Below are 12,073 nucleotides of genomic sequence, written 5' to 3' on the forward strand. Positions count from 1 at the left end.
AACTTCCCCTGTTCCAATCACTGGTGTGGCTTCTGTTTTCTGAGTGAGCTGTAATGAATAAGTACATAGCACCTCATGGGAGCTCCACTAATATTATTTAAATTGACAAGTGGGTGAATAGGAAATCTCACTAGTTTTCAAAGCAACCAGCCGAGAAGATAGGGAAAAACAAAACAAAACAAATCAATTACAAAAACAAAACTCTTGAGCGTTTACTTTGACTGGCTCGTAAATGATTTGGTAGCACAGACTTAGTAGCTATTTCTGAATGGAACAAGGGCAAGCAGAGACTGACAGCATCACCGGGACAAGACACTTCCATTCAGCCAGGCTGAATAATCTCGGTCAATTTGTGTACTGAACAGTTACCAGTTCAGAAACTGGCATGAAAAGTTATACCTTGGGAAGAATGATCTTTAGTTTTGGAACAGAACCACTGTTACAAGCAATTACTGAAACTGATCCAGCAAAAAAAAAAAGCTTATTAACAAATTGTGTTTGAATAAGGTTTTATTGATTTCTTTCTTTTTCCTATTTTTCCCCCACTGCTGTGCTATTTGAGGTGCAATTTTAGAATTTTTGAAGCATATGGCTATTTGGCTTCAACCTCAGAGCTGTTGTCTGGGTATCTAAATGCCTCCAGATATTTCCAAAGGAATTGAGAATGTTTGAATACTCTTGAATACCATTAGCCTCAGGCTTATGGAGAGGGAGGCAACTCAAACCCCCTATAGAGTTAATGCTTTGGTTTTCCATGTTATTTTATAGTATAAGACTTCTTGAAGGCTGTCTTTAGCTGTTTTGAGCAATGGTTGATCTAGGTAAACCATGCCAGTTTGTTCATAAATATTTAAGGATAAATTTTCTTTTGAATGAAGTCAAGTCTAGCAAGAAAAAAACAAAAGATAAAATGATAGACTAATATGGTAGGTATTTAAAACAAATGGAGATGAGGTCTTCTCAGTATATTTAAAATTCATAGGTCATATTGATAGGTAAAATCATATGATGTCATAGAGTAAATCAAACATCATAAAGGAATGATTAAAGCTGGCAAGGTCCAAACTTCAAAGTTATCAGTGGTTTTAATTTCACATCTTTTAAGTTTTCAGTTTTTTGTCAACTTGCTGGTATAGACATTGAGATTTTCTTGAAACAGTGACAGTAGAGAATTCCCATAGTCTTGGATCGTTAGTAATAGATCAATATAAGATATGACACCTAATAGTTAAAGATTCCTGAAAAGAAGTCTATGGAAAACCAAGGCTGTGAGGATGGAGGAAAAAGAGACATCTGAGATGAGAAGGGAAGAAAGGGAGAGATATACAGAACATGAAAAGAAAACAATTGTGCATTTCAAAGTGAAAGTCGACAACAAGCTGTCACCATGGCATATGTATTTTGACAATTTAAAATTATCTAAAATCTAAGCATACTTTTTTTGCATGTTGTATAACCTGGACGCATGGAGAATCACCTAACCTACTTGTAAAGACTCTGTAGTTAACTACATTTTGTTATGTATAGATTCTTCATTACCTTTAAATGTGATGACCCAGATCCCTTGAATCCCCCTAAGACCACTGGGGAACAAGCCCCCTACCCTTGAAAAGAGAACTTCTCCTAAGTCTTTTAGCCTCAGCCCCTACAAGGGTGGAGGAGTTAGATTCTGGGAAGAAGCTTCAAGATAAGAAAAGGAGGAAGGGAGGGGTGGATTCCAAATAAAGCCCTGGGTGAAAAATCCTCAATTGTTCTCAGAAACTTTCCCAACTCTTGTGCCCCCGTTTTGTACCCCTGAACTATATAACCCCATCTTATAACCTATGAGTTAATGTATTTGTGATGTATCTTGTGATTTATGAGCCAATATGTACCCCCACCCTGTGACCCTGCATTAACCCTATGATTGGCCTTTGTATTGCGCTAGCTTGCTGACCATGCATAACTATGCAGAATAACAGTATAAAAAGGCTTCTCACCTGCTAATCGGGGCTGCATGCTTTTATGGCATCACCCCACCTGCAGGTGCAATAAAGTTTATCAATTATTGCATTGAAATAGGGTCCCTCTTTCCATCTCCGTGGCAGAGGATTACTACATAAGGTGGATTATCTGAAGTAAATATTTTCTTACATCCAGAAATAAACATCACCTTTCTGGGCCAACAATAATTTTTATAAATTCAGAACACAGGGCATTTTTCATTAAGATATATTTTGCATTAATATTTTAGAAAATCATTCAATTTCTTATAACTCCATATATCCTTTTAAAGGCCAACAACCATTATTTTGAATCATAGTCTTTCAACTACATTACAGAAAGGAAGAAAACAAGGGAAATTATTAGGAAAAATTCTTATCATTCAAGGTGGTGGAAGAAATATATATATATGTATATGTAATATTTATTGAAGTCTCAATAACTACTGAGTTAACATCTTTTTTTTTTTTTAGTCTCCATAGAGACTGTCAAAAATTGCCAGTGCTAACTAAATTTCAAGTTGTTCACCGCAGGTTATTGGGAAAAGTTTTCAATTAGCAATAATCGCAACTCAGATAAACCTCATTGGCTATGATACGGCCACTGCATAAAGCTAGAGTGTTAATATCTTAACTTTTTTTTCTTCAGTTGTTGCTTTAACAATGATTGCTAGGTTTTCTGTCTCATTATCCACAAAAATATCTGTGGAGTATCTCACAGTCACTAGTCACTCTTTCCTGTTAAATCTCCATAATATTTCGACATTATTTAATTTTCTGTTAGAAACTGTTATTTTTAACTGTATGGTTGATTAATCCCATGCAACCCTTCCCCTTGGGTGTAGCCCAAGCCGGTTTCCTATCATAATGTAGTTGGAGTAGAAAGATGTCATCAGCTGCCCTTTTATTCCTCTTCCTCCTACCCCTGACCTTAGGAAGCATGAGAGTATCAGGACCTAATTCTGAGATACAGTCTTCCTCTCTCTATTGAAGCTTTGTCTGTTCTGGGATTGAGAGATTCAGGTGAAGAAGAACATAGAAAAGATAGTGAACTTCATGTGTCTATGTGGTTTGGAAAGGCACACCCACGTTTCCATCTGGCTTACTTTGGTTTTATCTCCTGCTAATGGTTTGGGCCACAAGGTTCATGAACTTGGAGGAGGTGCCTCAGCTGTGCTTCTGCCCCATGTTTCTGTGAAGACCTCTTTGGAGAGGAGCATCCCTGTCTCAATTTTGGCTGTAGTAGTGTAGAGTGTTTCTGACTATTGCACGACTGCTTCTGAGGCAGCAGGCCCTCGGCAGCCAGTCTGGTGAGACGCCTCACAGAAGCCACGGGGCCACTTCTCTTCCTCTCTGCCTTCTTCATCTTCCTCCAGTCATGGAAGCCCAGACCCTCCCTGCTCCTCTACTTTAGGCTTTTCCTTCAAGCTACACAACTTTCAAACTTAAAAAAAAAAAAAAAAAACACTGAACACCAAATGCAGCAACACTTGTCAACTTGCCCAAACACCTCCCTTATGATAGATAGGGGTGAGTTTGAGACTCAATGATCCAGTAGCAAGAGACCAGTTTTTCCTCTAGCCAAGGCCTCCAGTGTCTATGGTGCTAAGCACACAGCTCTAATTATTAGCTCTTCTCACTGTGCTTGATGAAGAAGAATCCTGCTTCTCTCCCAGATAGGTCAGGGAGGTAGAAAACCTTCTATTCCTATCACTGATTTCCCCTCAGTGACACCAAGGATTTTTTTCTTTCTTTTTTTTTTCCCTCCTCACTAGTGTTTTGATTATATATGGATGGAGAAGAAGAGTGGAAAAATGTTTCCCTGTAAAGAGAATGCTTGGCCTGTTCTGTGATCCCTCTCACAACACCAGGCTTCAAGGCAAGTAAGTGGAAATATGCATGGGTGAACCTGGAAGGTGGGTGTCCACTATGTTTATTTGAAGGGAAATAATGGACATAACACAGACTGTCTCAAAACTTTCACAGTGACCCATGTATCATTCCCGAGTATCAGCATTTAGAATACCTGCTGATGAATACAAGTTTTACAGAATGTCATCATCATAGGTCAAAATGAAGCAGACAGCAGTTCTACTCTCCAGATTCACCATTGTTATGATCTTAAACACACAAGAGTAGCATGTAAAGTGTAATTAGAAAATAGTAAATAAAACACTGTCTTCTAAACTAAATGTTATTTCCTGACCAAACACTAAGCAATAGGATTTCATAAATTTAAATTCCATTTATACAACTATAAAATGTAAAATGTTATCTTGTGACGTGTGAGAAGAGTTAACAGTAGGAAAAATTATCCCTGTTGCCAGTCAGCAAAAGATGCAGAGATTTTCTGGTAATTGTCTCATCCAAAGATAAGCCAACATTTATGTAGATTATAGATAGCTCAATAGAAGTTTAGTACAGCACCATCATGTAACTAGTGCAAAAGATGAAAACCAGACCTACGAAATGATAGTAATGACATGAACAATAAAGTAGGTATTGACAACTAGCATTTATTGGATACGTAATTTTGCATTTAGCTTGCATTTTGCCGTTCCATGTATAGAACAATCCTGAGGTTAAACTGTTACTGTACGTGGAGTATACTAATAACATAATGGCAGAATATGTGCTTTCATAGTCTCAGCCCAGTAATTATTTTGAATTTTATATTAGAATGTTAAACTACTCTGCATCTTAATTATAAATATCTCTGAAACATTATTTTTTCCCAGTTTATGTGGCTTAAATGAGGCATTTTAAGCGAAATATAAATAGCAAATATCACACTAAAGCTGAAACAAAACATAATTTATTATAAGATTGATTTGCAAGTACAAAATCATAATGACCAAATCTTGTTCCTAATAAATTTATTGAAAGAAAAAACAATTCCAACAAATCTTATTTGAGCTTACAGAAATTCTACCCTGAACTTATTTCAGACACAACCACCCACATTTCTGAGAAATATTCTAGTTTGTGACTCACCAGTAAGAAAATGCTATTAAAAACCCCCAGCTCTTTAAGACATTCATGACTGCTTCATAAACTTCGTATCAGTGATATTTTAATTAACCCTGGAACACTTTGACAACTGGTAATTTGGGGGGTGTGAAATGCAGATAATTTTGGTTCAAGTCAATCAATTATACTAATTGGTTCAACTGTGAGGTAAACTATATTTTAAAACCTATAGTCAAATTTAATTTGTGGTTCTATGATATACTAGAAAGAAGAAAGGTGGCAGGAATATATATATAAAATATCTTGCAAAATTTCAAAGCAGAGCTTTTAGGTTTCTCATACTTCCATTGAATTTCTTTGAAAAAGGAACTATTCATAATAGTTTTATATCTATTAAATCAAGCCTACAGTAAATCCCCAGTTTCTAAAGATAACTCCATTATAAAAATAAGATGAAACAGGATATACTTGGGAAAGCAAATACCATTTAAATAATTTATACATCGATCTATTCAGCATTGCTTATGGAAATCTCTTATAAGCAATCTAGTATGATGTTCATAATGTATAATATACACCCTGGGGAGCGGGACATTAGGCAGAAATTGGCATAAGTGGAGGAGTTTAGATAGGAGAAATGTAGTCTATGACCTCCAGGATCTTACATTAACACGAGTGAGATAAAATAACTATGTAGATAATGATTATGCAAGTTAAACAGCATATATGAAATGAAAGAGCCATAACAGAATGAAAAAAAATGGAGAGACAAGAAATTTTTCCCACATCCCAGGAGTGCCACGCATGTTTGTGGGCATCCCAGCCCGCTGCGAGCTCCCACAGATAGCTACTATTTGGTCACCGTGTAGGGTCCCTGTAGTAGGGAAGACAGAGCTAAGGAGGAGAATGGAGAAGATGCTAGAAGTGAGCTCAGACTGCAAAGTTCAGCAAGTATCTAGTGGGATCAGCCGAGGGTCCGTGTGTCCTCTTGACACTGTGGACTCCTTGGCTCTGAGTGGAGCTGCAGTTGTAGGGAACCATGAGTAGTACAGATCCAGGTCTGAGTTGCTATTGGAAGATAATTCTAACATGGGATGCATTTTATTAGATAGAAAACAAGGTAGGTGAGTCCTAAGTACTGCATGATTCTTACCAGAGCCTTTGATAGAAATAGGGGAAATGGCCTGAATATGATGAAAACAGCTGGGAAATAGTGGTAGACACTGAGCTGAAGCAAGACAAAAATACTTGGAATATTTTTTTGCTCCTATCAAGAAATGAGTGAACACACTACAAACGAAAGAGGAGGAAACTTACATATTGTAGTAAAAACACAACAAAGATGGTTCAGAGGGGAATTGTGCAAACATCAGCACAATCAGTGTAATTCTAGCAAGATGTGTTTGTAGCTATAATAAAAAAAGTAAATGTATAACACAGATGACTATTGCTGGTTACAGTCATTTGTTTTTCCCTCCGTTTATCACCTGGCCTCACCATCCCTCTTCCCTCATATATAACACATTTATCTTGAACTAAATATAAATGAGTTTTAAACATAGCTAATTATTTTCTGAAACAATTGCTATACTGAATTACTGAAATAAAATTATTTTTATTCTCTGTATATGTCCTTTTAGCACATTATCTGTTTCATTAAAATATCCTTAAAATTGTGTTAATTAAAAAGCCATGGATTCTTTTTATTTTATTTTTTATTTTTTTTGCAGTTTTTGGCTAAGGCTGGGTTTGAACCCACCACCTCCTACATATTGGGCCGGTGCCCTACTCCTTTTAGCCACAGGAGCCGCCCCAGCCATGGATACCTTACATGATTTTCCATTTTTATGGAAACATATTAATTTCTAGGTATTAGAAATGCATACTAACTTTAAAATTTCTCAGAGAACAGACACTGATTTGAGGTGAGCCACAAGAAGATATGTTTAAGTTCTGTGCACAGTAGAACATAGAAGGTAAAAGCACACATTCAATACCTACCAGCAAAACTGTGCAGTGGAAAATAGTGAAGTGAGGATAACACAACAAGGTATGATGACAAAAAAAGAGAGAGAGAGAGAAAGGAGTAAATAATCAATTTATGAGGTATAAATAGAGAATTTAAAGTAAATGCTTATTAACCAGAATGATGGATTCAGAACAAAGGGGGAGGCCAGGTATATTGAACTTTAAAGAAGATAATCCATTCAGAATTAGTTATATTTTGATTTACATTTTAAGTTGTTAAACATATTAAATGAATTAAATATTTAAATGAATGAAAAGTTCTCATCATAAATGAAGCTTAATTTAGCTGGATATAGGATCCTGGGCTGAAAGTTGTTTTGTTTTAGGACATTGAAGGTCAGTGACCATCCTCTTCTGGCTTGAAAAGTTTCAGCAGAAAGATCTGCAGTCATTCTAATATTCTTCCTCTTGTAGGTTATGATTTTCTTACATCTGGCTGCTTGCAGGATTTTCTCCTTCATATTAACTTTGGTGAAGTTGATTACAATGTGTCTAGAAGATGCTTTATCAATGACGAATGGGTAAAGAAAATCTGTGTGTGTAGTTGTTCATCTACTAGTTTCATATCAGTATTGATTGCTTTGGACACTTGCTTTTCCATTCTTGTGATGCTTTATTAAGAAGAAGTTCTTCAACTGCATCCAGATTAATACAAAAGATGCAAAATGCCTACACGAGAAACCAACATAATTACACTCAAGAGTGGGGGGACTGGGGAGAGAGGAAAAAGGAGGGGATCAGCAAGCTCCCGCCTACTGGGCACAGTGTCAGGGTACATGGTGCACCTCCTGGGTGAAGGGCTCAACTACAACTTAGGCCTTACCTAACAAATACAGACAATGTAACCTGATCCATTATACCCTCATATTATACTGCTTGTCTTTTTATATTTCAGATTAATATGAGGGTACACATATATGTGTATATAAATACACACAATCGGGTATTATTGTATGTATATATACACATATATATTTACTCTCATATTTATCTATCTATACACACACACACACACAAAATCAGATATTATTAAGCTATAAAAGTGAATTAAGTCCTGTCATTTGCAGGAGCATGGATAGAACTAGAGGACATTACACTAAGGAAAATAATCCAGGCACCAAAAGACAAGCACATGTTGTCATTATATGTGAGAGTGAAAAATGATGATCTTACAGAGGTAGAGAGCAGAATAGTAGTTTGCAGAGGCTAAGAAGTACGGAGCGGAAGGGATGACAGGATGACGATGGGGCTGCTCAGTGAGTACACAAATGTGGTTAGAAAGAAGAAATGAGGTCTGTTCTTTGATAACAGTAAGCTTATTATAGTTAACAATGATTTATGATATATTTAAAAATAGCTACAAGAAAGATTTGGAATATTCCTAACATAAATAAATAATAAATGGTAGAAGTGATAGAAACCCCAGTTCCCTGATTTGATGACTACACTTTGTATGCATGTAACAAAATATCATATATACCCTAGAAATATGTATTGATAAAAACTAATAAAAAATTCTTGCTATAATCATAAATATTAAAATATTAAGAATTTGTCCCTTTAACCCAGGTGGTTAACAGAAGGCATCAAAGAGAAGGGCACCTGAGTAGAAATGGTCAAGCTGTGGACGATGACTTTCCAGGTGAGAGGTGTTTTCATAGGAGGAAATCCAGAGTAATTTCTGAGGACATTTTCACTGAAAGAATAGGTTTGAAGGATTTGGGAGATAATAGTAGGTAAGTCTGATGGCAATCGGCTGGCAAGTCTGGGTACACATGAAATTCAAGCAAAAAGTTTGCACATTAAATATTTCAGATATATAAAACTTATTTTGTCAACTTTTTATTAGGAAGTGACCTGAAGAAGTCACATTTGTAGAGAACAGTGTTAATTGCCAATAGCAAACTGTTATTCTTTATACAACAGATGCTTGGCAAAATGAATTTTAAAGCTTTAACCTGAAAAAAAATGTAATCTACTAAAAATTGTCTACATGAAATCCTTAAAACTTTAATTTAATAAATAAATATGAGTGATTTTTAATTAATACACAAATTATATTATGTAAATGCATGGCTTTGGAAGGCCTCCAAGATGTTTTCAGATTTTGGTTCATAGTAAAGTCTCTTACAATAATTTTAATTCAAAATAATTATGTCGCCCTTGAAAATGGATTTTCCAAGAAAAGTTAAACTTCAGCCGAGATGTCAGAACTTCAAATTTCAAATCACTAGACTACAAAATAACATACATTTTATATTTAAAAAAAAAAAAAAGAAAAATGAAATATCTGAGGAGGAACTAATTGATCAGCACTCAAGTGCACATAGAACTCAACAGCAATCAAGCTGGAGGGAGACAGGAGAGGAAGGGAACGTGATCAGCTGATGGGCACAACGCACACTTAGAACTTTGACGCAAACTAGGAAAGCAATTCATGTAGCCAAGACATCTGTACTTCCCTAATACTCAGGAAATTTAAGAGAAGAAAGAAAAAGAAATGTGAGAAATGATACTCACATATGATTTCCTAGCTTTTTAAAAAATCCATTTGTATCACTCAGAGCAAAGTACAGGAAATGGGGAATAATTGAATTCCTGTCTGCAGTTGGATACGTTCTAGCTACTCAATACTGGGCACGTCGCATAGTCTACACATGTGTATCACACAGCGCGCTCTTCCCCCAGTCCATTTTGTTACCCCTGGTAAGGTGTGGGTAACGATGGACAGGCTTGCTATGCTACACTTATCATTCTTTCCTTCAGTCATTAAATATGGCCATGAAAATAGTTTTTGGCAATCAACTGTGAAATGAAGAGGTGTTGTCATTTATGGTTACAAAATCTTTAAAAGAGCAATATTCCCTTCACTGTCTTTTTAACTCTGCCAACACATTCCTTACAACAAGGAGGCTGCAGGATACAACATGCTCACAGGAAAAAAACTCGTGGTGCTGAATAACCTATTGGAGTTGACCTTCTGAGAAATAATAATCTGACTTTAACCTGAGCAATGAGTGAAGTACCAATCTCATAAATCATTAAATCTGGCTTCTATTTATTATAGCAGTATCTCTAAATGATATACAATAAGCGTGTCTCAAATTTATTATCTCAAGGTGCAGATTATTGGATTATGATCGCAGTCAAGATTTAAATAAACTGCTGCATGCTTAGCACAATGTCTAAAAATGTTTATCACCCATTGAACACTAATATTGTTATTATTTTATGATTCTAATCTTAAGCATATCCTTTTGTCAGAAAAGGGAACAGAAAACATTGTATATAACAGCTTTTACTTTTGATACAGTAATAGATTATGCTTTGCATTTTGCTTTGTAAAAGTGTGTATTGGATACATAAGAAATAAAAATGATGGTGACCCAGTAACATTCCATACATTGGAATATTTTTTCCATCCTGTTGTTCACAAATCACTCTAAAGCATTGAAGAGAACATTACATTTATAGTCATAAACTATATGAGGACATTTTTTTCAATGATGGAATATAACAATGGTCCCATCAGAATAAAATGGTATAATTTTACTATACATTTTCTATGTTCAGATATGTTTAGGTACACAAATACTACTGTGTAGCAATTGCTTGCAGCATTCAATACAGTAATGTGCTATAAAGGTTTGCAGCCTAGAAGCAATAGATCATACCACACAGCTTCGGTGTGCAGTGAGCTATTCTGTCTTAGTTGGTGCAAGCACACTATGTGATGTTTACACAACAACAAAATCACCTAAGGGTGCATTTCTAAGAACATATTCCTGCTGTTAACAATGCATGACTTTGTTCAAATACCATGTGATGCTATGTATACAAAAGCCATGAGCGTCTACATAAATTCTAGTAGGTTTGATAAATTCAGAAAAATTCTGGAATGATGGTCAGTAGACGAAATAAAAATATTAATTACATTTCTATATACACAGCAGTTATCACTGAAAAGTAAGTTTTAACGTGTCACAGTAGCTTTGAGAAACATCAGATACCTAGGAATAAATCCAGCAAAACTAGCATTTTTATTAATAAGTACAAAAGTTCTTATTCAAAGAAAGGTTTGAATAAAAAGCTCAAATACATGAATGGATTATGCATCGTTAACAGCTGGAAAAATCCAACAGGATAATGGTTTCATTTTCCACAATTGGATCAATAGATTCAATGGAACGCCAATCAAAAGCCAAAGTTTGATATTGCTTTCCTTTTGCTGGTGCACATCATCCACTTGTGCGTGTGTGTAAATTTATACCCACCCAGGTCTCAAATTTACCTTTAAAGTTATGAACAAAAAGTTAAGATATTCTTAGGAAGCAAAAAACATGGAGAATGACTCAGACATCAAGAATTATGATACAGGAAAACTATTAAGACAATATAGACTGAAAAGATATACCAAAGGGAATGAGAGGAGCTCCAGAAATGGGCTGTCTTATTTTGTGATCTGTGATTAAATTTTCACAATAGATGATGTTGTATGTATTTGCTGGGTACGACATTTTTAAAACATTTCCATAGATTGTGGGTTACAGGGCAGTTTTGTTATACAGACAGACTCTATGGTGATGAGACTGGGTCTTCAGTGACTTATTCCTTGGATAGTGTACAGTGTACTCAGCGAGCTCGATTCTGGTTTTTTATGTTGCCATAATTTTTCTCTTCATTCCTTCTCATGTGTGTTTTCTTCTTATTTACATTCTTCCCCTATTTTTTTCCTTCTCACTTACTTCCTTTATTTTAAACCTCCTTGTCTCAGAGCTTAGGTGTCCAAGTGGCCTTTTGGTTTAAGGTCAAAAGGAAGATAAGAATAAAAAGAGAGTGCGGTGAAAGAAAAGAGGATGAGTTTGAAAAAAAATAAAGGGAGGGGAAGGAAAGAATTGAACAAAAGGATAGAAAAAGGACAGTAAGTGATAAAGAGAGCAACAGGAGAAATGGTGGTGTTCAGTGGGATGCTTTGTCCACACTCTCAGCTCTAGGATTTCGGGGCGCTGGGCTGGTTGAGTGCCTGTAAGTCAAGAGCTTTTTATCAGCCAGGGCAAAAGCAAGACCCCCACCTCTGTGAAATACAGAAATCA

General features: G+C 35.8%; 1 non-coding gene across 1 annotated transcript; it reads right to left on the reverse strand.

Moving 5' to 3' along the window:
• Positions 1–2,456: 2,456 nt before the first annotated feature.
• Positions 2,457–2,598, reverse strand: LOC111726144. The gene has a single exon (XR_002773997.1). It is a non-coding gene; the product is annotated as a U4 spliceosomal RNA (small nuclear RNA).
• Between the last annotated feature and the right edge of the window lie 9,475 nt (positions 2,599–12,073).

This window comes from Otolemur garnettii, unplaced genomic scaffold, assembly GCF_000181295.1.
Source record: "Otolemur garnettii isolate 467f Iridium unplaced genomic scaffold, OtoGar3 scaffold00054, whole genome shotgun sequence".
NCBI lineage: Eukaryota > Metazoa > Chordata > Mammalia > Primates > Galagidae > Otolemur > Otolemur garnettii.